Below are 25,285 nucleotides of genomic sequence, written 5' to 3'. Positions count from 1 at the left end.
CAACTTGCACTTTTTCCCTTAAGCCTTTTGCATTTCAACCTGAAAATCCAAACCAAATGTGAGAAACTAGACCACTAGGCCAAGCCTAGGGTCCAAAGGGGATAAAAAAATCAAAACAGCAAGTGCAAACCAACCAAAATCACATTCAAACAAATTAAAAGCAAATGCAATTGGTCCCATACTCATATCATTCATCATTATCAATTCATGCACAATTTAGTATCAATCATGTAATTTGCAACTTCAAATGACCAAACAGAACTATCTCAATCAAATCCATATCAAAACAATTCAATTAATTCCACAAAAATTCACACCTAAACAGGACACATTCAAGGCATAGCATGTCAATTTTCAGCTCAATTGGACAAAAGAAAGTAGGTCAATGAAAATCAAGAAGTCCAGACACATTTATACAAGCCAATTCAAGGCATCAACACAAGCATCATCTTCAATAAATCATAAAACAATGACAACAATTAAGAAATGAATGGGATCAAAACCAAAATTCCCTATAATGTGTCTACAATGCACATATCAAATTTCATCTTCATCCAACACCATATGAGAATTTCACAAATGAATTACCAACATGTGTCACACAAGCTCACAAAATGAGCATACAGAGAAGAAAATTATCAATCAATTAGAAAACTCCATCAAAAATTCCAGCAAAAATCACATGTTATCTTGACATACCAATGATCATTCATGCAAAAAATTGGAGCAATTCAACATTCTTAAGCCAGGCAAATAAAATCAGAAAGTTGACCTAGCTTGGTGTGACACAAATTGTCACACCTAGATTAAAAAAATCATATCTCCAACACCAAGTATCCAAAAATCACAAACTATACATGAAAATCACCATCAACATGTCCAGAATAAGCACAAAAATTTTCATCCATTTCTATAAAGGTATGAGCATTTCATGAAGGTTTTGGTGAGACATACATAAATGTGACACATTCAACAAACCCTAAGTCAATTATTTTTCTACACATGCAAAAAATCCACAAAAATCATCATAAAATTCTACACATCATCATGAGAATAATGCAAAAATTTTCACAAAATTTGGATGAAAAATGAAGCCTCTATGCATTTTTGAAGTTCTTGTAACAAAATGAAATAAGAAAAGAAAAAGAAAATGAAATAATAATTTAATTAATGAAGCAGTGGCATTTTTGTAAATTTTAAAACAATAGCCAAAACGACGTCACTTTGATTAGTGGCAACGGCGCATTCTGATTGGTTCCTGAGCGCGGCAAACACAATATTCAAACGGCAAAGGCAATTGGAAGATCAAACAAGCTAATTTTTCCAGAAAATCATAAGAACATCATCGTTCTTCATCAACATCACCAGAAATCATAATCCATGAACCTTAATGAAAATTAACAAATAGATAATCATTGGAATCGTCTTCTAACCAGGATCAAAGATATGCTAACGATTTGCCCTAATTCCTACTATATCTCACGGATCGATCAAAAAGAGAAATGACATCAAAACTTTGAATCGAAATATCTCATTCAACAGTTAACCAAATCCGAAACCAAGCACAGCATGATGATCTATGATGAATGCACTACAAAAGCCATGTAACAATTGAAGCGATGGTGAAATTCGAGTTTTGGTACCTTGGAGATGGCAGTGCTCGAATTTGATGTTTCTTGCTCCAATTGTCCAAAACAGATTGAGATCAAGGTTGAGGAAGATGAATGCAATGTGTGCCTTAGCTCCAAGTTACTCCAATTGCAAGAATTTTCCAATCACCATTGTTGAGCAAAGTATGAACAGTCGCGGTTTTGAAGCTTTCTCGAATGGATTCACCAAAACAGTTGGAGAGGAAGATGTAAGGAGCACGAATCAAGAAGAATTTTCCAATTTGGTGGAGAATTGATGGAGTTTGGATCAAAAATGTGATGAAGATTTTTGAGAGAATTTGCAATTTTTGGAGGGAAAGTTGGTTAGGTTCTTGAGAATTGTGATTATGATTTGCAATTCAGTTATGATTAGCACTTTATACTCCACCTTAATCACTCTCTTAATCATCAATTAGCAAAAACTCATGTGATTAGCATAATGTGAAATTTAAGTGAAAGCTCCAAAATGCCCTTGCCAAATATTGAACCATGACAGCTCATGACAGCTCAAGTAACTTCTAAATATCATTTGTGATGTGTTGCAAAAATCCTCATGCCAAAATTCCAATTATTTTGCAAGTTGGACCATTTTACCCTTGGATTTTAATTAGTGCACTTGAAAATTGACCTTTTGCATTGACCATTTTTGATGAATTTTGATTACGCCCCATGAAAGTACATGTGAAATGGAGTTTGCTCATAAAAAGATCATCCATTTTGGACACTCCATGTGAAAGTTATGCCACCTTGATTATAGGCATTTTTGGAAAATGAATGGACCATAACTTATCAACCATACATGGGAATTTCAAGTTCTTGGACTTTTTAGAAAGGTGAGACCAAGATCTACAACTTTCATGTTGAACAACTTTTCATTTGAAGCTTTTTTGGACACGTAATTTTGTGATGAAAAACTTTCCATTTTTGGAAACTTCCATTACAAGTCACTTTCTATTTTTGGCAATTCTTCTCCTGACTTTATTTTCTTCATTCTTGAGCTTTGCAATATCAAATAACACTTGTTCCAACATGAATGAAGTGTCTCTTGCCCTCTCCCACCTCCAAATCCATAAAATCAAGCACAGTTGACCACAGTTGACTTTTCAACTGATAGATGAATTTGGCAATGCACTGATCAAGCTGAGCCTCAATTCTCTGATGAAATGGCTCAAGGACGAAACCCTAGCCTTCATAAGCTCAATATAATCATGAAATGATCCCCATATCCATTGTAGACCCCATCTCCATGCCATGCCCTGATTGGCCCAATGCAACTGATTAGGGTTGACCAGTGGTCAAAACCCTGATCTCAAGGTATCTTGATCACTTACTTGAATCTTATGGATGATATCAAGACCATGATGATGATGTACCATTTCAACCAAGATGAAGATCAATCTCCTTGAGAATCAAAACCCTAATTTGAACCACCACCCTCAGATAGTTAATGATCCAGTCCAATGAAACCCTGGCTTGAATCTCACCCTCTTATCTTCTGATCAAGACTTGGGATGACTTGCACAATGTAACCACATGATATGCAATTATGCAATGCCTAATGACCTAAGAAATGATATGCAATATGTTAGCTGGTCCCAAGAGAGGAGGGCAAATTTTGAGGTGTTACAGCTGCCCCTATTCAATCTACTGTGAACCTGTCGATATGAACAGCCTCGGCTTTCAGATGATCAGGATGAAGAGTGATTGAATACCAAGAACAGACGAACAATTTGCACTCTGATGGGAAAATAATTAACAATGCCTGTCAGAATCGGCAAAGAAACAATCTTGAAACAAGACCCGTCTGGTACGGAGAAAGTCGGCCTGATCACCGAAACAAAAACGTCGACCTGGATACCAAAATAAATGGTAACACAGGGATAATCATGGCCTGAACACCACCTATCAGCTGGGGATTATTATTTTTCTTTCTTCTTTTTTTATGCTTTTCTTGAACCCCGACATTTTCTTTATTTTCATTTTCTTGAACCCCGAAATTTTCTTTTTCACAAATGATCCCCGATCACTGCATTTGAACCCCGTTCTCCCGTTTGCCAACATAATGAACCCCATTCTCCGATTTGAACCCCAGTCGCCTGACGATAACTCGTGATCGCCAATGTGAACCCCAATATCCAGAAAACACCTCGTGTCTCCTTTTCTCCATTTGAATCCCGCTCTCCAGAAAATGCCTCAACACTTCCTTTTCTCCATTTGGACCCCGTTCTCCAGAAAATGTCTCAGCATTTCCCTTTCTCCATTTGAACCCCGTCCTCCACTTTCTTGTGATAATTCCGCTGGCAACGTCGGAAATAACACCAAACCACTCTGAGGGCGACATATCAGAGGGTACACCTTCACAAAAGGAAGGTAACATGTGCATCTCTTCATCCGAAGACACCTATAACGACCTCCATTGGCATCCGCCAAAGTCTAAGGTGACACATGAACAGAAGATAATCCTGAGGACCTCATCCTGGATATAATCTCCAATTCCAATCTCCATTTGAACCCCAGAAAATGCCTCAACATTTCCTTTTCTCCGGTTGAACCCCGAAAATCGCGCTGATCGCGTAACATCCTTCGATTTCACTTCCATCTCCGTTCGACGGAAAAGATTCACCCAGCATCGCACTACTGGAGAACACTGCTGATCTGACATCACGATGCTAAACTCCTCAGAGTAACATCTTCACCCTCGAGCAAAACCACCTCTCAAGTGGTAACCACGGCTTGAATCGCGTTGATCGCGTAACCTTCCCATCTCTGTCCGACGGAAAAGTCTCCTCCAATATCGTACTACTGGGGAACACCTCTGATTAGAAATCCTGATGCTAGACTCCTCGGAGTAACACCTTCCAACTGCTGTCTCGCACGACAGAAACTTCCTCCAGTATCGCACTACTGGGGTACCTTTGATTAAAATCATGAGGCTAAACTCCTCGGAGTAACCTCTTCATCTTCGAGCAAAACCACTTCTCAAACGAATACCACAGCTTGAGACTAGCTTATGCTTGCAATGATGAATGACTTTTTCTGCGTAATGCTCCAAAATTATGGAAATGCTACGCGATTTATTTTTCTATGCAACATGTTATGCTTATTCTACATGATGAATGCATAAAAAGCGTCCCCCTCAAGGGATTCTGCTGGGGAGCACGAGAGACTCCGTTGAGGAACTCGTCAATACTCCGATCTCCACCCCGCTGGGGGAATAGCACTGCTGCTGCTGGAAAAGGTAACCCTTGCTGGGGAAGAACCTCCTTTGCACCCACTCCGCTCGGGAAACTACTGGGGATAAGAACCACCAACACTCTGTGGGGATACATCGGTCTTTGACTTGCTGAGGATATCAATCCCAACTCTGCTTTGGGAAACCCTCACAGATACCTGACGACTTCACTGGGGAAACGCTCACAGATAGCTCTGCCGGGGAAACAGCCACCTTCAGGCCTGGCGACTGGGGAAGCATCGATCTGACACCTGCTGGGGATAACCATCCTGACCTTGCTAGGGAAGCAAATGCCACTCCGCTGGGGACAACCCATGCAATCCATAGATAGAATCAACTCAGCTGGGGATGCAAATATCAGTCTGCTACGGAAACTCATCCAATCCACTGGTAGGATGAACACTGCTGGAGATATATTTCATTGAAACCCGCTCCACTCGGGGAATAGCAACCTTCAGGCCTGGCTGTTGAGGAAACACCGTTTTAAACCTGCCGGGGATAACCATCCCGACTCGGCTAAGGGATCCATAGACCTTGGATCTGCTAGGGAGTTGGTCCTCTACTTCTGCTTGGGGATATAGCTGGGGAAATGAGAAAAGTTGGTACAGAACACCCGTCGACTCATCGAACCATGGTATCCACCTCCCAATCTCGTATCGGCTTTCCACTTTTGAGAACTCCCAGACTCGTCTGGACCTTTTCTGCTCCATCATCTTGTACTCCCAACCGCTCCGTGCTCGACGGAGAGCGAACTCCTGGGGATTATACAGAACTTTTCAATTTTCCGACTTTGAAGAGTCTTCTTGATTAATTCCAAGGATCATCAGACGTCTTAACGTATTCTCATCGCTTCTCTACCCATTCATTCTTCCCTGATTGGACCCTGCGGGGAATTTCTACAGACTTTCCAATCTTCCGATTTTGAAGAGTCTTCTTGATTAATTCCAAAGGTCGTCGCACGTCTCAACGTCTCTCCGTCATCCCTTCACATTCATTCATCTCTGACCGGACCCTGCGGGGAATTTCTACAGACTTTCCAATCTTCCGATTTTGAAGAGTCTTCTTGATTATCATCAAGGATCGTCGTACGTCTCAACGTCTCTCTGTCATCCCTTCACATTCATTCGTCCCTGACCGGACCCTGCGGGGAATTTCTACAGACTTTCCAATCTTCCGATTTTGAAGAGTCTTCTTGATTATCATCAAGGATCGTCGTACGTCTCAACGTCTCTTCATCGTCCCCCCCTGTCCCTGATTGGACTCCATGGAGATTTGCTTTGCCAACAACTTCCTCATCACAACCTGCATGTGAGTGAAAAATATCTAACAGTTCCTGCAAAACAGATCGTTAGATAAAACCGTGCCCCAGGCGTGTCAAGATTTCAACACTTGGGTCACTCCGCCTTCCAAATAAGATTTCAAGCTTTCAATCTTATAAACATGCATTGGAAGGGACCTGTATGTCTTAAAATGCAAGATTCTTTATCAAAAATAATTGGATGTTTTTGCAATCAAAGCGGTAATGAAAAACAAAAACCAAAATTATTTGACTGAATATGCATTTTATTGATTGGAAAAGTGTGGCTCAAATTGAGCAATACAAAGGAAGCAATTCCTGAAAAGAGGTAATTGCGCACAAAAGGAAAAATCTATCCTAATGGCAATGTGAAACCCGTGATCTCATCGAGTTCCAACTCAGTTACACCCCATATGTCCTCAGACTCTCCATGCTTTCTGCCTTCTGAACAAGACGATTCTGATTGATCCCTACCGGGTATTATCCATGATGCTTTAACCAAAGCGCAAACGATCATGCTAGACGCAGTTGTTCGTTTCAATCCCTCTTTTGCCTGGACCACCCTTTCGGGTTTTCAGTCCACCGGGATACCCTTTTTTGCCCAAGTCGCCTTTTCAGGTTTTCGACTTGCCGGGTGTACAGTTTTTCATTTTATCCCTAATTTCTGCCCGAACCTTTTCTTTCTGTTTTTCGGTTCGCCGGGATGCCCATTTTTGCCTGGACTATTTTATTCTTTTCGTCCAACGGGTCTCTTTATACGAAGTATTTTTTAACTGTGTCCGCATTCACAGGGGATGGAAAATCTTCGCCATCCATGGTCGTTAACAACAAAGCTCCACCAGAGAAAACCTTCTTGACCACGAATGGACCTTCATAATTCGGCGTCCACTTGCCCCTTCGATCGTTTTGAGGAGGAAGGATCCTTTTCAGCACCATATCACCCACGTGATACACCCGAGGTCGCACCTTCTTGTCAAAAGCACGCTTCATCCTTTGCTGGTATAGCTGCCCATGACAGATGGCTGCTAGCCTCTTTTCCTCGATCAGGCTTAATTCTTCGTACCGGGTCCTTACCCATTCAGCCTCTTGCAACTTGACATCCATCAGGACTCTCAAAGAGGGAATCTGAACTTCAACAGGTAATACAACCTCCATTCCATATACCAATGAAAAAGGAGTTGCCCCAATAGATGTACGCACCGACGTTCGATACCCATGCAACGCAAACGGCAACATCTCATGCCAATCTTTATAGGTTACCACCATTTTCTGCACAATCTTCTTAATATTCTTATTGGCTGCCTCAACCGCCCCATTCATCTTCGGACGATAGGGAGAAGAATTATGATGCTCAATCTTGAATTCCCGGCACAATTCTGCCATCATCTTATTATTCATATTAGAACCATTATCAGTAATGATTCTCTCGGGAACCCCATATCTGCAAATGATGTCTCTCTTGAGAAATCTGGCAACGACCTGCTTCGTCACGTTCGTATAAGAGGCTGCTTCAACCCACTTGGTGAAGTAATCAATAGCCACTAATATGAATCTGTGCCCATTCGAAGTTGTAGGCTCGATCTTTCCGATCATATCAATGCCCCACATAGCAAACGGCCATGGAGACGACATTAAACTCAACGGATTTGGAGGCACGTCCACCTTGTCAGCATAAATCTGGCATTTATGACACTTCCGCACGAAATTGAAACATTGGGCCTCCATTGTCATCCAATAATAACCTGCCCTCAGCAGCTTCTTTACCATCGCATTCCCACTGGCATGGGTACCGAACGATCCTTCGTGAACCTCTTTCATCAATTGGCTTGCTTCTCTATCATCAACACATCTGAGCAAGACCCAGTCAAAATTCCGCTTGTACAAAACCCCATCCTTATTCAGGTAGAACACCATGGCCAACCTCTGCAGAGTCTTTCGGTCCTTCTTCGATGCTCCCTCAGGATATTCTTGAGTCTCTAGATAGCGCTTGATATCGTAATACCACGGCTTCTCATCATCAGGCGCTGTATCAACAGCAAACACATAAGCCGGTCTATCCAGACGACCTACTTCAACACTGGGGAACTGATTCCACCTCTGCACCTTAATCAAGGCAGCCAGAGTAGCCAAAGCATCTGCCAAAGGATTCTCCTCTCTGGGCACATGATGCAACTTCACCTTAGTGAAAAACGTCAACAATCTCCTCGTATAATCTCGATACGGCACTAAATGAGATTGATGCGTATACCATTTCCCGTTAACTTGATTTATCACCAGAGTTGAATCTCCATATATGACAAGGTTCTTGATCCTCAAATCAATCGCCTCCTCAATCCCCAATATACAAGCTTCATATTCAGTCACGTTGTTGGTGCACTCAAATGTTAGCCGGGCAGCAAAAGGAATGTGGGATCCTTTCGGCGTAACCAAAACAGCACCAACATCGCTTCCATTCACGTTAACGGCCCCATCAAACATCAGAATCCATTCGGATTCAGGGTCAGGCCCCTCCTCCGGGATTGGTTCCTCGCAATCTTTCGATTTGAGAAACATGATGTCCTCATCAGGGAATTCAAACTTCATCGGTTGATAATCATCAATAGGTTGCTGGGCGAGGTAATCAGACAATACACTCCCCTTGATCGCCTTCTGAGAGGTATACTGTATATCATATTCGGTCAAAATCATTTGCCACCTCGCAACCCGTCCGGTCAATGCTGGCTTCTCAAAAATGTACTTGATTGGATCCATCTTGGAAATCAACAAAGTGGTATGAACCAACATGTACTGCCTTAGCCGGCGAGCAGCCCAGACCAAAGCACATCAAGTTTTCTCGAGCAGTGAATATCTTGTTTCACAGTCGGTAAACTTTTTGCTAAGGTAGTATATGGCATGCTCCTTTCGACCAGACTCGTCATGCTGCCCCAATACACACCCCATAGACCCCTCGAGGACTGTCAGGTACAGAATTAACGGTCTTCCCTCCACAGGAGGCATCAGAATCGGAGGCTCCTGCAAATACTCTTTTATTTTTTCAAATGCCGCTTGGCAATCATTATTCCAACTGACCGTTTGATCTTTTCTCAACAATTTGAAAATCGGTTCACACGTGGCTGTTAGATGAGATATGAACCGTGAAATGTAGTTCAATCTACCTAAGAAACCACGAACCTCCTTCTCTGTTCTCGGTTCAGGCATTTCTCTTATTGCTTTTACTTTTGCAGGATCAACCTCGATTCCTTTCTCGCTTACAATGAACCCCAGCAATTTACCGGACCGCACTCCGAACGTGCACTTGTTCGGATTCAACCTCAGTCTGAATTGTCTCAGCCGGTCGAACAACTTGGCCAGATCTACCAAATGCCCCTCTTCTGTTTGGGACTTTGCTATCATGTCATCAACATAGCATTCAATTTCATGATGAATCATATCATGAAACAAAGTCACCATGGCCCTCTGATAAGTAGCACCGGCGTTCTTGAGACCGAATGGCATCACCTTGTAACAAAAAGTACCCCACGGTGTAATGAACGTTGTTTTCTCCATATCATCTGGCGACATTTTGATTTGATTATAGCCAGAAAAGCCATCCATGAAGGAAAACACCGAGAATTGAGCTGTATTGTCTACCAACACATCAATGTGAGGTAGTGGAAAATCATCCTTCGGACTAGCTCTGTTCAGATCTCGGTAGTCCACACACATTCTAACCTTCCCATCTTTCTTCGGGACTGGTACAATATTCGCGACCCATGGCGGATAATTAGTGACAGCAAGGAAACCAGCATCCCACTGCTTCTGCACTTCCTCTTTAATTTTCATTGCCATATCAGGTCGAGTTCTGCGTAACTTCTGCTTCACTGGAGGACAATCTGTTCTCAACGGTAGCTTGTGCACAACAATATCGGTATCCAACCCTGGCATATCTTGATAAGACCAGGCAAAGATGTCGACATACTCTTTCAACAACACTACCAATCTGCTCTTGACACTTTCCTCCAAAGCAGCCCCAATTTTCACCTCTTTCTTAACCTCGTCGGTACCCAGATTTACGACCTCAATCAGCTCTTCGTGCGGCTGAATCACCTTCTCCTCTTGTTTCAACAACCTGGCTAATTCCCCTGGTAGTTCACAATCTTCTTCGTCCTCTTCTTCAGCGAGATAGATTGGATTGTCGAAGTCATACAAGGGTGTAACAGGATTGTTATCAATGAGATCTGGAGAATGATCGCATCTGCATGAATGTTGATTCATGCATTGCTTTAGAACCGGTGTGACAAATTGAAAAAGAAAAATGAAAAATTGCCATTTTTATTTTGTTTTTATTTTTAAACTGTAAAAATAAATGAAAAACAGGGAACACCGCTTTTAACTGAAAAATATCCTTTTATTAATGATGCGAATTTGCAAATTTAGACATGAGGTGGCCCTTACAATGAACCATTACGTGTCGGGCAACACGTATGGCTTTCATGCATATAAACTGAAAATAAGAAAAATATTACTCTTCCAGCAGAGTGACCCGGATGATCTTTTCAGCCTTCCAGTTCTGGATTCCCATCCCTGGCGCGCACGGCTTTATCCACCGGTCCATATCACAGTCGCTATCAGCGCCATCACTCATCATGCAGATGCGATCCGGATCCAGCATTCCGACACTTGTGAATGTGACTGACGTACGGCGTCCTCCGCCTTGTCCTGAGCCTCTGCCTGGCTGATACCCTACTCCGAAGCGATCTTTCTTCGCGGAGACATCCATCATTCTGCCCCAACCAGGAGCCTCTCCACTCTTCACCACCTCAGCGGCCTGTTTGTACGAAGATATGGACGGTTTCTCTTCCTCTTTAGCAAACAGAGCATTCTCCTTAATCGCCTCGAAAGCTTGACTGGGTGTCTCCCAGATCTCGCCGTCCATCTCAACGTATTTGAACGAGGACAAGTGGCTGACAAAGATGTCCTCCTCTCCGCACATAGTGACGACTTGGCCTTCCCAGATATACTTCAGCTTCTGGTGCAAAGTCGAAGTCACTGCCCCAGCAGCATGGATCCATGGGCGACCCAACAGGCAACTGTATGCCGGTTGAATATCCATGACATAGAAAGTCGACTTAAACACCTCTGGGCCTATTTTTACTGGTAGCTCAACCTCTCCGAACACGTCCCGCTTCGACCCATCGAATGCCCGCACAATTAAATCAGTCGTAGTCAAAATCAGCCCGTCACAATTCAGCTTCGCCAGAGCCTTCTTCGGCAACACATTCAATGAGGAGCCGGTATCAACCAGCACATGCGAAAGCACGGCTCCTTTACATTCCATTGCGATGTGTAGAGCCCGATTGTGATTCCTCCCATCCACAGTTAGATCCATGTCTGTAAAACCCAACCCATGGCTAGCATGCACGTTAGACACGACTGTTTCCAACTGATTAATTGTTATTTCCTGAGGAACATAGGCTTTCTTCAAGATTTTCAGTAAAGCCTCCCTATGCCCCTCAGAGCTCAACAGCAACGATAAGATCGATATTTTGGAGGGAGTTTGCTGCAAATGGTCAACCAGCTTGTACTCTGACTTCTTGATGATCCTCAAAAATTCTTCAGCATCATCATCAAGTTTTTCTTCCGACCCAACCGGCGCCGGTGTCACTACAGGAGTACTATTATCCACCACAGCTTTTCCCTTTGCCCTGGCTAAAGCCTCGGCCTTTTCTTTTTTCTCTTTCTCTCCTTCTCCTCCCCTCAGGGCATCTGGAGCAAATAATCTTCCACTGCGAGTGAAACCGCTGGGACCGGCATTATCCACCTTTAGCACGGCAGTTTCACTTGCAGTTTGGTCGTCTACCTTCTCCCCATTACAGTAGACCTCTTCACCATAATGCCAAGGTACGGCATCATCTTTGTCGTATGGAATTGGTCCAGGTACCGTAATGGTAACCGGAGCCGCTTCCGCAAGATTCGACAAATCCACCGGATCAAAGTAGATCGTTATGGTGGAGACCTCCTTTTTCCCCGAATCAACCTTCTTTTCAACCACAATACTCCCCTCGTCCATCAAACCCTGGACAGTCTCCCTCAACAATATGCATCCCTCAGGTGCAACAGAACACTCGGCACAATCATCATTACAGCCCGGATGAACCCCATTCTTCAACAACAGTCCCTTGACCTCAGCCAACGGAGTCCTCAGTTGATCAACAGACAACAACCCAACTCGGTTCTCCTCGGAGATTGCATTCACCCCCCTCTGACCATGTGCAGGCATGGGATTGGCATTGACATTGGGAGATGGTGCGAAGTTAATTGCCTTTGAATCCACTAGGTCTTGAACTGTGTGCTTAAAAGCTTTACAGTTCTCAATGTTATGTCCGGGCGCACCTGAGTGGAATTCACACTTTGCATTCTCGTCATAGCTGGTCGGCCTTTGATCAGGTCTCAAAGGCGCCAGGGTCCTTGTCTGCACCAGCCCCAAGTCCATCAGCTTCTTGAACAGAAAAGAATAGGTCACCGGAGGCCTATCAAATTGTATGTCCACTGCTCTCCCTCTGACTTGGTACCCGGCCCTCTGTGGCCTCTGCTGGAACGACTGCCTTTGCTGTTGTTGCTGCTGCTGTTGCGGTTGCTGTTGTTGTTGTTGTTCAGCAGGAATAGTTACTGCAGCGGTGTGCTGGAAGTAACGATCCCTACTGGGTCCTCTTTGTGCGTAGACAGCACTGGTATCCCCTTCTTTCTTTCTCTGACCACCATTACCAAAAGGTTTCTTCGACCCTGAAGAAGAGGTGCTACCCTGAATCTTACCAAGCTTCAGCCAGCTCTCAATCCTCTCTCCAGCCACAACAATATCAGAAAAGTTGGTCACCGGACAACCAACCATCCTCTCAGCATAAGCCCCCTGCAAGGTCCCCATGAAGAGATCAGACATCTCTCTATCAACAAGTGGAGGTTGTACCCTGGCAGCCAACTCCCTCCATCTCTGGGCATATTCTTTAAACCCCTCGTTGTTTTTCTGAGACATACCCTGCAGTTGGGTACGACTCGGGGCCATATCAGCATTGAACTGATACTGTTTAGAGAATGCGTCCCCAAGATCCTGCCAATTCTTTATATCTGAGGACTTCAGCTTGGTATACCATTCCAGTGAGCCTCCGGACAGGCTGTCCTGGAAAAAGTACATCCACAGCTTCTGATCCATGGTATATGCCGAGATCTTGCGGACAAAAGCCTGTAAATGCGTCTCAGGACAAGAACTTCCATTGTAACGGTCAAACGTGGGCGCCTTAAACTTCTGCGGGATCACAATCCCCTCAACAAGCCCCATATTCGACATGTTGACCACCCTAGGAGTGGCATAACTTTCCAGCACTTTAATCTTCTCAGCCAACAGCTGAATCTCCTTGCTTTGAGGCTGGACCCCATACTGACCCAAGGGCTCATTATGCATTGAAAACTGGTCTGCTTCCCTGTCTTCCTCTCTGTCCTCATCAAACCCGTAGAATGGAGGCAACAGACCGTCCTTCATATTCTGACCCGGCCCAGGTTGACCACCAGCAGTACCAAAACCAGCGGCATTATTCACTATACCGACCGTTGTCCTCTTTCCGCCATCTCTAGACCCCAGCCCCTGGTTGGAGACACCATCCAGGTTTATACCACTGTTTGCTGCTGAAGCTCGCTCGAGCTTCTCGACTTTATCTGCCAGAGCTTTCTGACCAACTGCAAAGCCTTGCATAATGTTGATCAGCTCATTCATCTTGTCTTTCAGCTCGAGGATATCTGTGTTGGGAAGATCCATGAGTCTGGGAGTGTTGCGTCTTGTGAAATATCTGTGAGGTCGGGTTGAGTGCAAAGGTACAGTTCTGCGAGCACGAGCAATGATTCCTGAAACAATCAAGCACATTAGCAACAGATACCTGCAAAATAAAACACAAGTTATTATGATCATGCATGAATGCAGTATTTATCCACATGAGGAACACTTCGTCTCTTGATCCTGGCATCATTGAGACAATATAATAATCCGACATTAATACTCTGACATTCACATTTGATTTCATCGTGCAGATTGGAGATATGTGATTTAGCATGATACCCCCAACCATGTGTGTGCTTGTGTAAGTGCATACGGTAAAGCAAATAAAGCTTGGAGATTAATCACAGAATGAAAATAACCATCGCATAGCAAAAGTGCACAAACAGGGCCATAGTCATACATCAAATCAGATAAAATTCAAATACAATCCTCCAGAATTGGGAAAGAAATACAAGCAAATGAATTCCGTCAACAAGCCTGACGGTAATCCACACAAAAGAAAGATCTAGCCGTATGAGGGTCCCACAGATGGCCCTATCTCCGCTTCCATCTTCGCGAACTCTACGGCGAACCTGAGCTCGGTGTTCTCCTGCTGTAGTCTCCCCACTTCCTTCTGGTGAATCTTCATCTGCCTGAAATAATGATCTCTCTCAACCATGTAGTGATCTCTCTCGGCAACACAACGATCTCTCTCAGCGGTGATCTTCACATTCTCTGCTTCCTTAACCTTCAGCTTGGCTTCCCACTCAGCAATGAGAACCCGGACTCTGTCGTCCCTCTGATCTCTCACCAAGATTTGCCTTCTCTTCTCATCTTCGATGACCTTTGAAGCTCTAGCCAATCTCTCCTTGGTGATGTCGTGCTCCTTTGTTGAAGATGCCAAGGCTTGACTAACCTTCCCATAGTAAGCAGTATCCATCTCAAAGCGCTTTGCTTCTAAGGCATGTCGCTTGTCTTGATCTTCCATCTTCACCCTGATCTCCTGGTTGGCTATCTGAACCCGAGCAACAGTCATCTCCAATTCCGCTTTCTCTGCCAGCAACTGATCTCTGGCTCTCTTCATCTCGAGGAATTCTTCCATGCTGACAGAAGAACTTGGACCCTCAATCATAGGACACCCAGTATCACCTCCCGGAAATGGTAGAAATGTAATCTCAATTCTCTTCCGAAGCCAATCATCGAATAAGGGAAAATACCGACTGTTGACCTTACCATAAGGAACCTTGCCCTTTCTCTGGATATCTCGCCACTCATCCAATACTTGCCTCAGCTTGGCCTGATTGCCATCAATCGGGAAGTAAAAGGACTCCTGGATCTCTCGCCCGAGAGGAGGACCCTCTACAGCAAACCCCATCTGTCTCCTGAGAAGCACCGGGTTGTAATTGATGCAACCCTGAACTCCTACCAGAGGCACATTAGGTAGACTCCCGCAACTGTATATAAAATCCCGTCCAGCCATACCATTATGAGTCCAAGCAATGTCATCAGCCCGCAAACCCATCAACCTGAAGGACCACTTGACAGTGGGATCCATATGAGCAAAAGCGCCCCGAGAAGGCAAGTACCCCATAAACCACCTGAAGAGCAACTGAGCACAACACCGGATCAAACCCCCACGTCGCTTCTCGTTCCTGTTATGAACCGAGTAATAGACATCTCCGATCAGAGTAGGAATAGGGTTTCTCTGCAGGAACAACCTGATAGCATTATGGTCCACAAAGTTCTTCTGATTAGGAAACAGAATAACTCCATAAATGCTCACAGCAATCAAGGCACAAACCGTCTTCCAGTTACCCATAGCCGTATGTTCCTTGGCATTAGCTTCCAAGAAACTCAGATGAAATCCAGGTAACTTCCCCTTTTCCTTCAGACCTTCCTTGACCATTTCCGGACTCAAATAAAGAGCACGGGAAATCCCAAGGACATCGGGCTCCACCCTAGTAACATGGAATGGAATCTGATCACGGATCTGCATACCCAGGATGCTGGCATAATCCTCCATCAGAGGTCCCAACAAATAGTCCGGAAAGACAAAACACCTCAAGCCCGGGTCATAGAACTGGAGAAGAGTGTGAATGGCGCTCCTGTCACTATCAGTGAGTCTGAAAACCATCTTCAGGATACTACCGTATGCCTCTCTGAACATCCCCACATGGTCGGGTGTAATCAATGCTATCATCTCCTTCAGCACACCAATCTCTGGATCAAAGAAACTGTAGGCAACATCAGGTTTCAAACCGGTCCTCATATCTGAGCAGAAATCTCTCAACCAGGATCTCGATCAGAAGTGTCCCTGCATATGGTAAACATGTGTTAGATGCAAGTAAATGCAATATGTAATGATGCTGATGAATGAATACAATGCATTGCCATCCTCAAAGTCATCTGATCATCCGTTGCACCGAAGCCTGGTTTCTGAACTGATCACAACCATCTGAGGAATATGCAACCATAAATCCGACTCAAGGGTTCCGAAATAAACGGAAGACAGATACATCATCATCATCACCAACAATCTCTGAACAGATACCCACAACCATCTGAATCGGCCCAGGGAATCCTGAAATAAACGGATCCCCACTGATAAATAACACGGACAGCCCTCCGGCGTCTCGGCAATAAATGACCATAAATCCGACTCATAAATAGGACCCTGATCAACGGAACCAAAAGTCACCATCTGAGTCACCAACAGAACATGCATCTGAAAGAATCACCCTCCCCTCACAGGTAAATTCTAATCAGGTCACCCTAAGGCGGATAATAGTCTCGACAATCGGGCAGAGATACTCAATGGGTTTGCCCTTTCGGGTGTGCCATTGTAGCTCCCTTAAGATCGTCTAAACCAAAGATCCGGGAAATGATCGGTCACCAGAGTCAACAGTTCAGATGAAGTAACTAAGCCAAAGTGGAGTACCCCACAGAGGAAAGCACTATCAAATGAACCTCGTCCGGCTTGTGGTACATCACGCCGCCAGGTACATATTGACCTAACATGAAGGAGGCAACATGAGACCACACTAGTCATAGGTGTACACTCGGGCCTGGGTTTTAGCCCCACTCAGAACACCCACCCCCAAACAGAGGAACCACCTGCACAGAGGACGGCAACATGATAGTATGATGCATGCAAATATTTATGCAAATATATACACTGTTAGAATAATCAATGCAATAAATACAACAAAACAAACAACCTAAACTATCCTAGAACGCTAGGAGAGACTCGCTTAGGGAAGATGGACCAGCACAGGTCAACATCTAATTCCCCAGCAGAGTCGCCAGCTGTCGCATCCGCGAAAAACAACCGGCGGGCTGAAACAAAAACAACACAGAGCCGCCACTGCGCGTTATTTATCCCAAGATAGGGAAAGGAAACGCTCAGAGAAACCTGGAAAAAGCATGGTCTCGCGACCAAAGAGAAAGGGTAAGGGAGTCGGTTACGCAAGGGGAAGGTATTAGCACCCCTCACGTCCGTCGTACTCGACGGGATCCACGCTCTAAGAAAAGAAAAGGTTGCTAAAACAAACAGACAAACATCATACACACACAAGGAACGCAGGTGGGGTTAAGAGAAAGAGAGCTCGATAGGACGTCGCATCCTATGCCTACGTATCTCGTCTGGAACGAGAATCAGAGCTGCCGTAGTTCGGCTTACGCACGCCAAACAAACAAACAAACACACCGGCAAACATGGAGCCTGAATGCCAATCACTGGGCTTACATCAGCATCCGAACCAAAACACACGCAAGAAGGCAAACGTGGAGCCCGACCGCCAATCACTGGACTTACATCGGCATCTGAACCAAACACACAAGAAGATAACAAGCAAACACACACAAAAAGAAAAAAAGTGCCCGGAGAGACCTCGCACGGTCTCCTACCTACATACCTTGTCTGGAACGAGGATCAGGGCGATGTAGTTCCCCTGAAAGGGAAAGAAATTCTAGCCAGAAACCAAGGGAAGACACACTACCAGGGAGCTGCACTCGAGCCTAGTGTTGTCATGCATCATTGCCCTATGTTGTGGTTTCTACCTACTTGCACAACAGCAAGCTAATCCTATCCAGGAAGAAAGCAAGCATACAAGCATACAAGCAAACAGAGCAAACAAATATTCACAAAGCACACACTATATCCAGTCAAGTGAGGCTCAAACAAGGGTGGACTGCCGAGGCAAGTCATCTGTACAAGGTAGAGTTAGCTCTTAACCTTGCCATTGAGAGGCTAAGGTGAAGCTGATGAAAGGTGAGTGAAGATTAGACTTCACAGCTCTTATCCCTGTCCAGGGAGAGCTTCAGACAAAGGAGCGTGGGTCCAGAATGGAGGGACCCTTCTACGCTCAAGACTCTGACTCGATTGTGCAACAGCACAAGATCTTGGGTTTGTGTCCCAATGCATCAACACAGTGGTGTGAGCAGAGGGACGACTCAAAAGAATAGCGGGGGATAGATTGCATATCCCTTAGATTCCGCCAATTGCCTCATAGAGGTCTTTACCTGCTTGGCACAAAAGTAAACAATCACAATCATCGCCTCTTAAGGAGGACTTCAGACAGTTGCCTGGCCAAGTAACAGGCCAGGTCTTCCAGACTACATGAAGTATAGAGAGTCTACCTCAACTGGTTTAAAAACCAAGCAACAGCAAGCAAGTTCTTAAAGAACTGTAAGCGACTAAATGTACCTGAAATCAATCAAGTATCATCAGTACTTAGACAAACCAACAGTAAACAGCAAAAGTCAATCTATACAGACAACACAAGTTAATGCACATAAGTGCAAGCCATGAGCCCAAGCTCAAGCATCAAACCCTACAACACAAAATCAATGTTAGTTTACAACATCAAACAATCTCAATTTACAACTTGCACTTTTTCCCTTAAGCCTTTTGCATTTCAACCTGAAAATCCAAACCAAATGTGAGAAACTAGACCACTAGGCCAAGCCTAGGGTCCAAAGGGGATAAAAAAATCAAAACAGCAAGTGCAAACCAACCAAAATCACATTCAAACAAATTAAAAGCAAATGCAATTGGTCCCATACTCATATCATTCATCATTATCAATTCATGCACAATTTAGTATCAATCATGTAATTTGCAACTTCAAATGACCAAACAGAACTATCTCAATCAAATCCATATCAAAACAATTCAATTAATTCCACAAAAATTCACACCTAAACAGGACACATTCAAGGCATAGCATGTCAATTTTCAGCTCAATTGGACAAAAGAAAGTAGGTCAATGAAAATCAAGAAGTCCAGACACATTTATACAAGCCAATTCAAGGCATCAACACAAGCATCATCTTCAATAAATCATAAAACAATGACAACAATTAAGAAATGAATGGGATCAAAACCAAAATGCCCTATAATGTGTCTACAATGCACATATCAAATTTCATCTTCATCCAACACCATATGAGAATTTCACAAATGAATTACCAACATGTGTCACACAAGCTCACAAAATGAGCATACAGAGAAGAAAATTATCAATCAATTAGAAAACTCCATCAAAAATTCCAGCAAAAATCACATGTTATCTTGACATATCAATGATCATTCATGCAAAAAATTGGAGCAATTCAACATTCTTAAGCCAGGCAAATAAAATCAGAAAGTTGACCTAGCTTGGTGTGACACAAATTGTCACACCTAGATTCAAAAAATCATATCTCCAACACCAAGTATCCAAAAATCACAAACTATACATGAAAATCACCATCAACATGTCCAGAATAAGCACAAAAATTTTCATCCATTTCTATAAAGGTATGAGCATTTCATGAAGGTTTTGGTGAGACATACATAAATGTGACACATTCAACAAACCCTAAGTCAATTATTTTTCTACACATGCAAAAAATCCACAAAAATCATCATAAAATTCTACACATCATCATGAGAATAATGCAAAAATTTTCACAAAATTTGGATGAAAAATGAAGCCTCTATGCATTTTTGAAGTTCTTGTAACAAAATGAAATAAGAAAAGAAAAAGAAAATGAAATAATAATTTAATTAATGAAGCAGTGGCATTTTTGTAAATTTTAAAACAATAGCCAAAACGACGTCACTTTGATTAGTGGCAACGGCGCATTCTGATTGGTTCCTGAGCGCGGCAAACACAATATTCAAACGGCAAAGGCAATTGGAAGATCAAACAAGCTAATTTTTCCAGAAAATCATAAGAACATCATCGTTCTTCATCAACATCACCAGAAATCATAATCCATGAACCTTAATGAAAATTAACAAATAGATAATCATTGGAACCGTCTTCTAACCAGGATCAAAGATATGCTAACGATTTGCCCTAATTCCTACTATATCTCACGGATCGATCAAAAAGAGAAATGACATCAAAACTTTGAATCGAAATATCTCATTCAACAGTTAACCAAATCCGAAACCAAGCACAGCATGATGATCTATGATGAATGCACTACAAAAGCCATGTAACAATTGAAGCGATGGTGAAATTCGAGTTTTGGTACCTTGGAGATGGCAGTGCTCGAATTTGATGTTTCTTGCTCCAATTGTCCAAAACAGATTGAGATCAAGGTTGAGGAAGATGAATGCAATGTGTGCCTTAGCTCCAAGTTACTCCAATTGCAAGAATTTTCCAATCACCATTGTTGAGCAAAGTATGAACAGTCGCGGTTTTGAAGCTTTCTCGAATGGATTCACCAAAACAGTTGGAGAGGAAGATGTAAGGAGCACGAATCAAGAAGAATTTTCCAATTTGGTGGAGAATTGATGGAGTTTGGATCAAAAATGTGATGAAGATTTTTGAGAGAATTTGCAATTTTTGGAGGGAAAGTTGGTTAGGTTCTTGAGAATTGTGATTATGATTTGCAATTCAGTTATGATTAGCACTTTATACTCCACCTTAATCACTCTCTTAATCACCAATTAGCAAAAACTCATGTGATTAGCATAATGTGAAATTTAAGTGAAAGCTCCAAAATGCCCTTGTCAAATATTGAACCATGACAGCTCATGACAGCTCAAGTAACTTCTAAATATCATTTGTGATGTGTTGCAAAAATCCTCATGCCAAAATTCCAATTATTTTGCAAGTTGGACCATTTTACCCTTGGATTTTAATTAGTGCACTTGAAAATTGACCTTTTGCATTGACCATTTTTGATGAATTTTGATTACGCCCCATGAAAGTACATGTGAAATGGAGTTTGCTCATAAAAAGATCATCCATTTTGGACACTCCATGTGAAAGTTATGCCACCTTGATTATAGGCATTTTTGGAAAATGAATGGACCATAACTTGTCAACCATACATGGGAATTTCAAGTTCTTGGACTTTTTAGAAAGGTGAGACCAAGATCTACAACTTTCATGTTGAACAACTTTTCATTTGAAGCTTTTTTGGACACGTAATTTTGTGATGAAAAACTTTCCATTTTTGGAAACTTCCATTACAAGTCACTTTCTATTTTTGGCAATTCTTCTCCTGACTTTATTTTCTTCATTCTTGAGCTTTGCAATGTCAAATAACACTTGTTCCAACATGAATGAAGTGTCTCTTGCCCTCTCCCACCTCCAAATCCATAAAATCAAGCAGAGTTGACCACAGTTGACTTTTCAACTGATAGATGAATTTGGCAATGCACTGATCAAGCTGAGCCTCAATTCTCTGATGAAATGGCTCAAGGACGAAACCCTAGCCTTCATAAGCTCAATATAATCATGAAATGATCCCCATATCCATTGTAGACCCCATCTCCATGCCATGCCCTGATTGGCCCAATGCAACTGATTAGGGTTGACCAGTGGTCAAAACCCTGATCTCAAGGTATCTTGATCACTTACTTGAATCTTCTGGATGATATCAAGACCATGATGATGATGTACCATTTCAACCAAGATGAAGATCAATCTCCTTGAGAATCAAAACCCTAATTTGAACCACCACCCTCAGATAGTTAATGATCCAGTCCAATGAAACCCTGGCTTGAATCTCACCCTCTTATCTTCTGATCAAGACTTGGGATGACTTGCACAATGTAACCACATGATATGCAATTATGTAATGCCTAATGACCTAAGAAATGATATGCAATATGTTAGCTGGTCCCAAGAGAGGAGGGCAAATTTTGAGGTGTTACACACATGACTCTAAACAAATACATGTTTGAGGAATTATGTGATGAAGATGGTGAATCGGTGTTGCTGGAAAACAATAGAGCCTATAAAATTACAAGAATTAGATCTGTCAGATTCAAACTCCATGATGAGTCAATAAATTTATTGGCTGGTGTCAGATAATGTACCTGACCTTAAGAGAAATTTGATTTCTCTTGGCGAATTCGACAAGAAAGGATATGCGTTCAAGGGAGAGCAAGGTATCTTGAAACTCATGAATGGGTCGAAGGAAGTCTTGAGAGGCATGGAGAAACGAAGATTGTATACCCTCGAGGTTGAGGTTGTAAGTGAATCAACATATTTTGCCTCCACGAAACCTGTGTCGAAGACAAAATTGTGGCACATAAGATTGGACTATATCAGTGAAATGGGTCTTGTCAAACTAGGGAAACATAACCAGCTAGGTGGTGGCAAAGTCGAAAAGATGGAATTTTATGAACCTTGTGTGTTTGATAAATCCTACTGAGTGAAGTTTGACAAAGATAAACAAAGAACACATGGATCCCTTGATTATATTCATGCTGATCTTTGGGGCCTGCCAAGAGTCCTCCCCACTCAGGTGCAAAGTATTTTCTATCCATAATTGATTTTATTCCAGAAATTATGGGTATTCATCCAGAAAAATAAGGATGAAAGTTAGAAGACTCTAGCCAAAAATCAGACTGACATGAAGGTCAAGAGGTTGACAATTGATAATGGCCTTGAGTTATGCAATGAAGCTTTCGACAGTTACTATAGCATGTCTGGTATTGCAAGGCACGAGACTACTACATGTACTCCTCAGCAAAATGGTATGGCTGAGAGGTTCAATCGAACAATCCTTGAAAGGTTTAGATGCATGTTCGTTAGTGCAAGATTGATGAAGGGGTTTTGAGCTAAGGCTGCAGTGACCGCATCATACTTGATAAATAGGTGTCCCTTAACTACCTTGGGGATGAAAACACCTGAATAAGTCTAGTAGGAAAATCCACCTAATCTCGAAAAATTTAGAGTATTTAGCTGCGTAACCTATGCTCACATTAGATAAGACAAAGTCTAACCTAGAGCTCTGAGATGCATGTTTCTTGGATACCCTGAAGGAGTCAAAGCTTATAGGTTATGGTACCTAGAGGCAAGTCACATGAGGTGTATTATAAGTCGAGATATAGTTTTCAATGAAGTTGAGATGGATTTCAAGAAAACTAATGGCATTGGTCGAAGTACGAAGAACTCTGTAGAGGAGTTGGAACAAGAAGAGATTAATGTTGAGGTGGAGCATAGTGATGTTGAATTGCATAACCTATACGAAGTTAAGGAGACTAATAATGACTACCTGCTGGCAAGAGATAGGTTGAGAAGAGTCATCAAGCTACCTCAGAGACTTGGTTATGCAGATCTCATAACTTTTTCCTTAATCTCTGCAAGTGAGGTCCTTGTTGAAGAACAATAGAGACTACAAGAAAGTTGTGAGGAGTCGAAATAAGACTGAATGGCTGAAGGACATGAATGATGAGATGAAATCTCTTCATGATGATAACACTTGGGATCCAATCGAGAAACCTGCAAGGGCCAGGTTTGTCAGCTTTAAGTGGATTTTCAAGGTTAAGGAAGGAATCAAATGAGTGATGTCGAAGCGATTTAAGAAAAGGTTTGTTGCTAGGGGATTCGCTCAGAAAGAAGGAGTCGACTTCAATGGTGTGTGTATCGCATGTTGTAAAGCATAAATTCATGAGAATGTTGTTAGCCATGGTGGCAAAGTCCGACCTAGAACTTGAACTGATGGATGTGAAGACCATTTTCTTATATGATGATCTAAATGAAATAATCCTGATGAGGCAACCTAAAGGGTATGCAGAAAAAGAAAAGGAAGATTATGTGTGCAAGCTGAATAGTTCTCTATACGGCCTGAAACAATCTCCTCGTCAATGGAATATGAGATTCGACAAGTTCATGGTACACATAGGTTTCACTAGGAGGCAGTTCGACCATTGTGTTTTACTTTAGATTTCGACTTGTAAATTCACTTGTTATTTTGTTGCTTTAAGTGAGTGACATCCTCATAGAAAGCAACCATGTTGAGGATGTAGTGAAGGTGAATGATGAACTCAATAAGGAGTTCGACATGAAGTATTTAGGAACTGCCTCCAAAATTCTTGGGATTAACATCCAGAGAGATAAAGAGCATACGAGACTGTGCTTATCTCAAGAGACATGCCTGAAGAAGATTCTCGACAAATTTGGTACGTCGAATTCAAAGTCTGCTGTAACACCGACTAATCCTCAGTTCAAGTTGAGTACGACTCAAAGTCTTAACATTGAAGTCGAAAGAGCCTATATGAATAACATTATATATGATATGGCATGTAAGAGGCCAAACATAGCGTACAGAGTAAGCCTTGTAAGCAGGTATATGATCAATCCTGGGAAGACGCACTGGCAAGCATTAAAGTGGATCCTAAGGCACATAAATGGATCTCTAAGAAGAGTCATGATTTATGGTGGAGCCTATGATGATGATAGCAAAATCGAAATCAAAGGATTTTTCGACTCTGATTATGCAGGTTTTATGGATTCTAGAAAATTTATTTCTGGATATGTATTCATTATATTTGGCACAACAATTAGTTGGAAAGCAACACTTTTTTAGAAGGTTGTTCCATTATCAACCACTGAAGCAGAATATATTGCCCTCACTGAAGTTGTGAAAGAAGCATTGTGGCTTGAAGGTTTTGCTAAGGATCTGAAATTTTAAGGTCAAGCAATCACTGTTAAATGTGAAATTCAAAGTCCAATACACATGTTGAAGAATCCATCCTATCATGAGCGAACCAAGCACGTCGATGTGATGCTGCATTTCGTCAGAGAGATAATCGAGCGTGGAGAGGTCCAAGTGCTAAAGGTATTGAATCATGACAATGATGTTGATATGATCACCAAGACATTACCAAGTTGCAAGTTTGTCAATTGTATGCAGCTGATAGGACTACATGATGACAACTATTGGTTTCGTGGTTCAAAGTTTGTTCCAAGGTAGAGATATGTAGCTTATATGTTCTAAGTTAGTGTTGTAGCAATCTCTTTCGAAGTCAAAGAGTTAGTGTACCTGTCGGAATATGCTAGATTGTTAGCATGTCAAATTGGGCTTGTATG

Source organism: Lathyrus oleraceus, chromosome 4 (assembly GCF_024323335.1).
Source record: "Lathyrus oleraceus cultivar Zhongwan6 chromosome 4, CAAS_Psat_ZW6_1.0, whole genome shotgun sequence".
In the NCBI taxonomy this organism is placed as follows: Eukaryota; Viridiplantae; Streptophyta; class Magnoliopsida; order Fabales; family Fabaceae; genus Lathyrus; species Lathyrus oleraceus.
The sequence above is the reverse complement of the archived record's forward strand: the minus strand, read 5'-3'. Positions refer to the sequence as shown.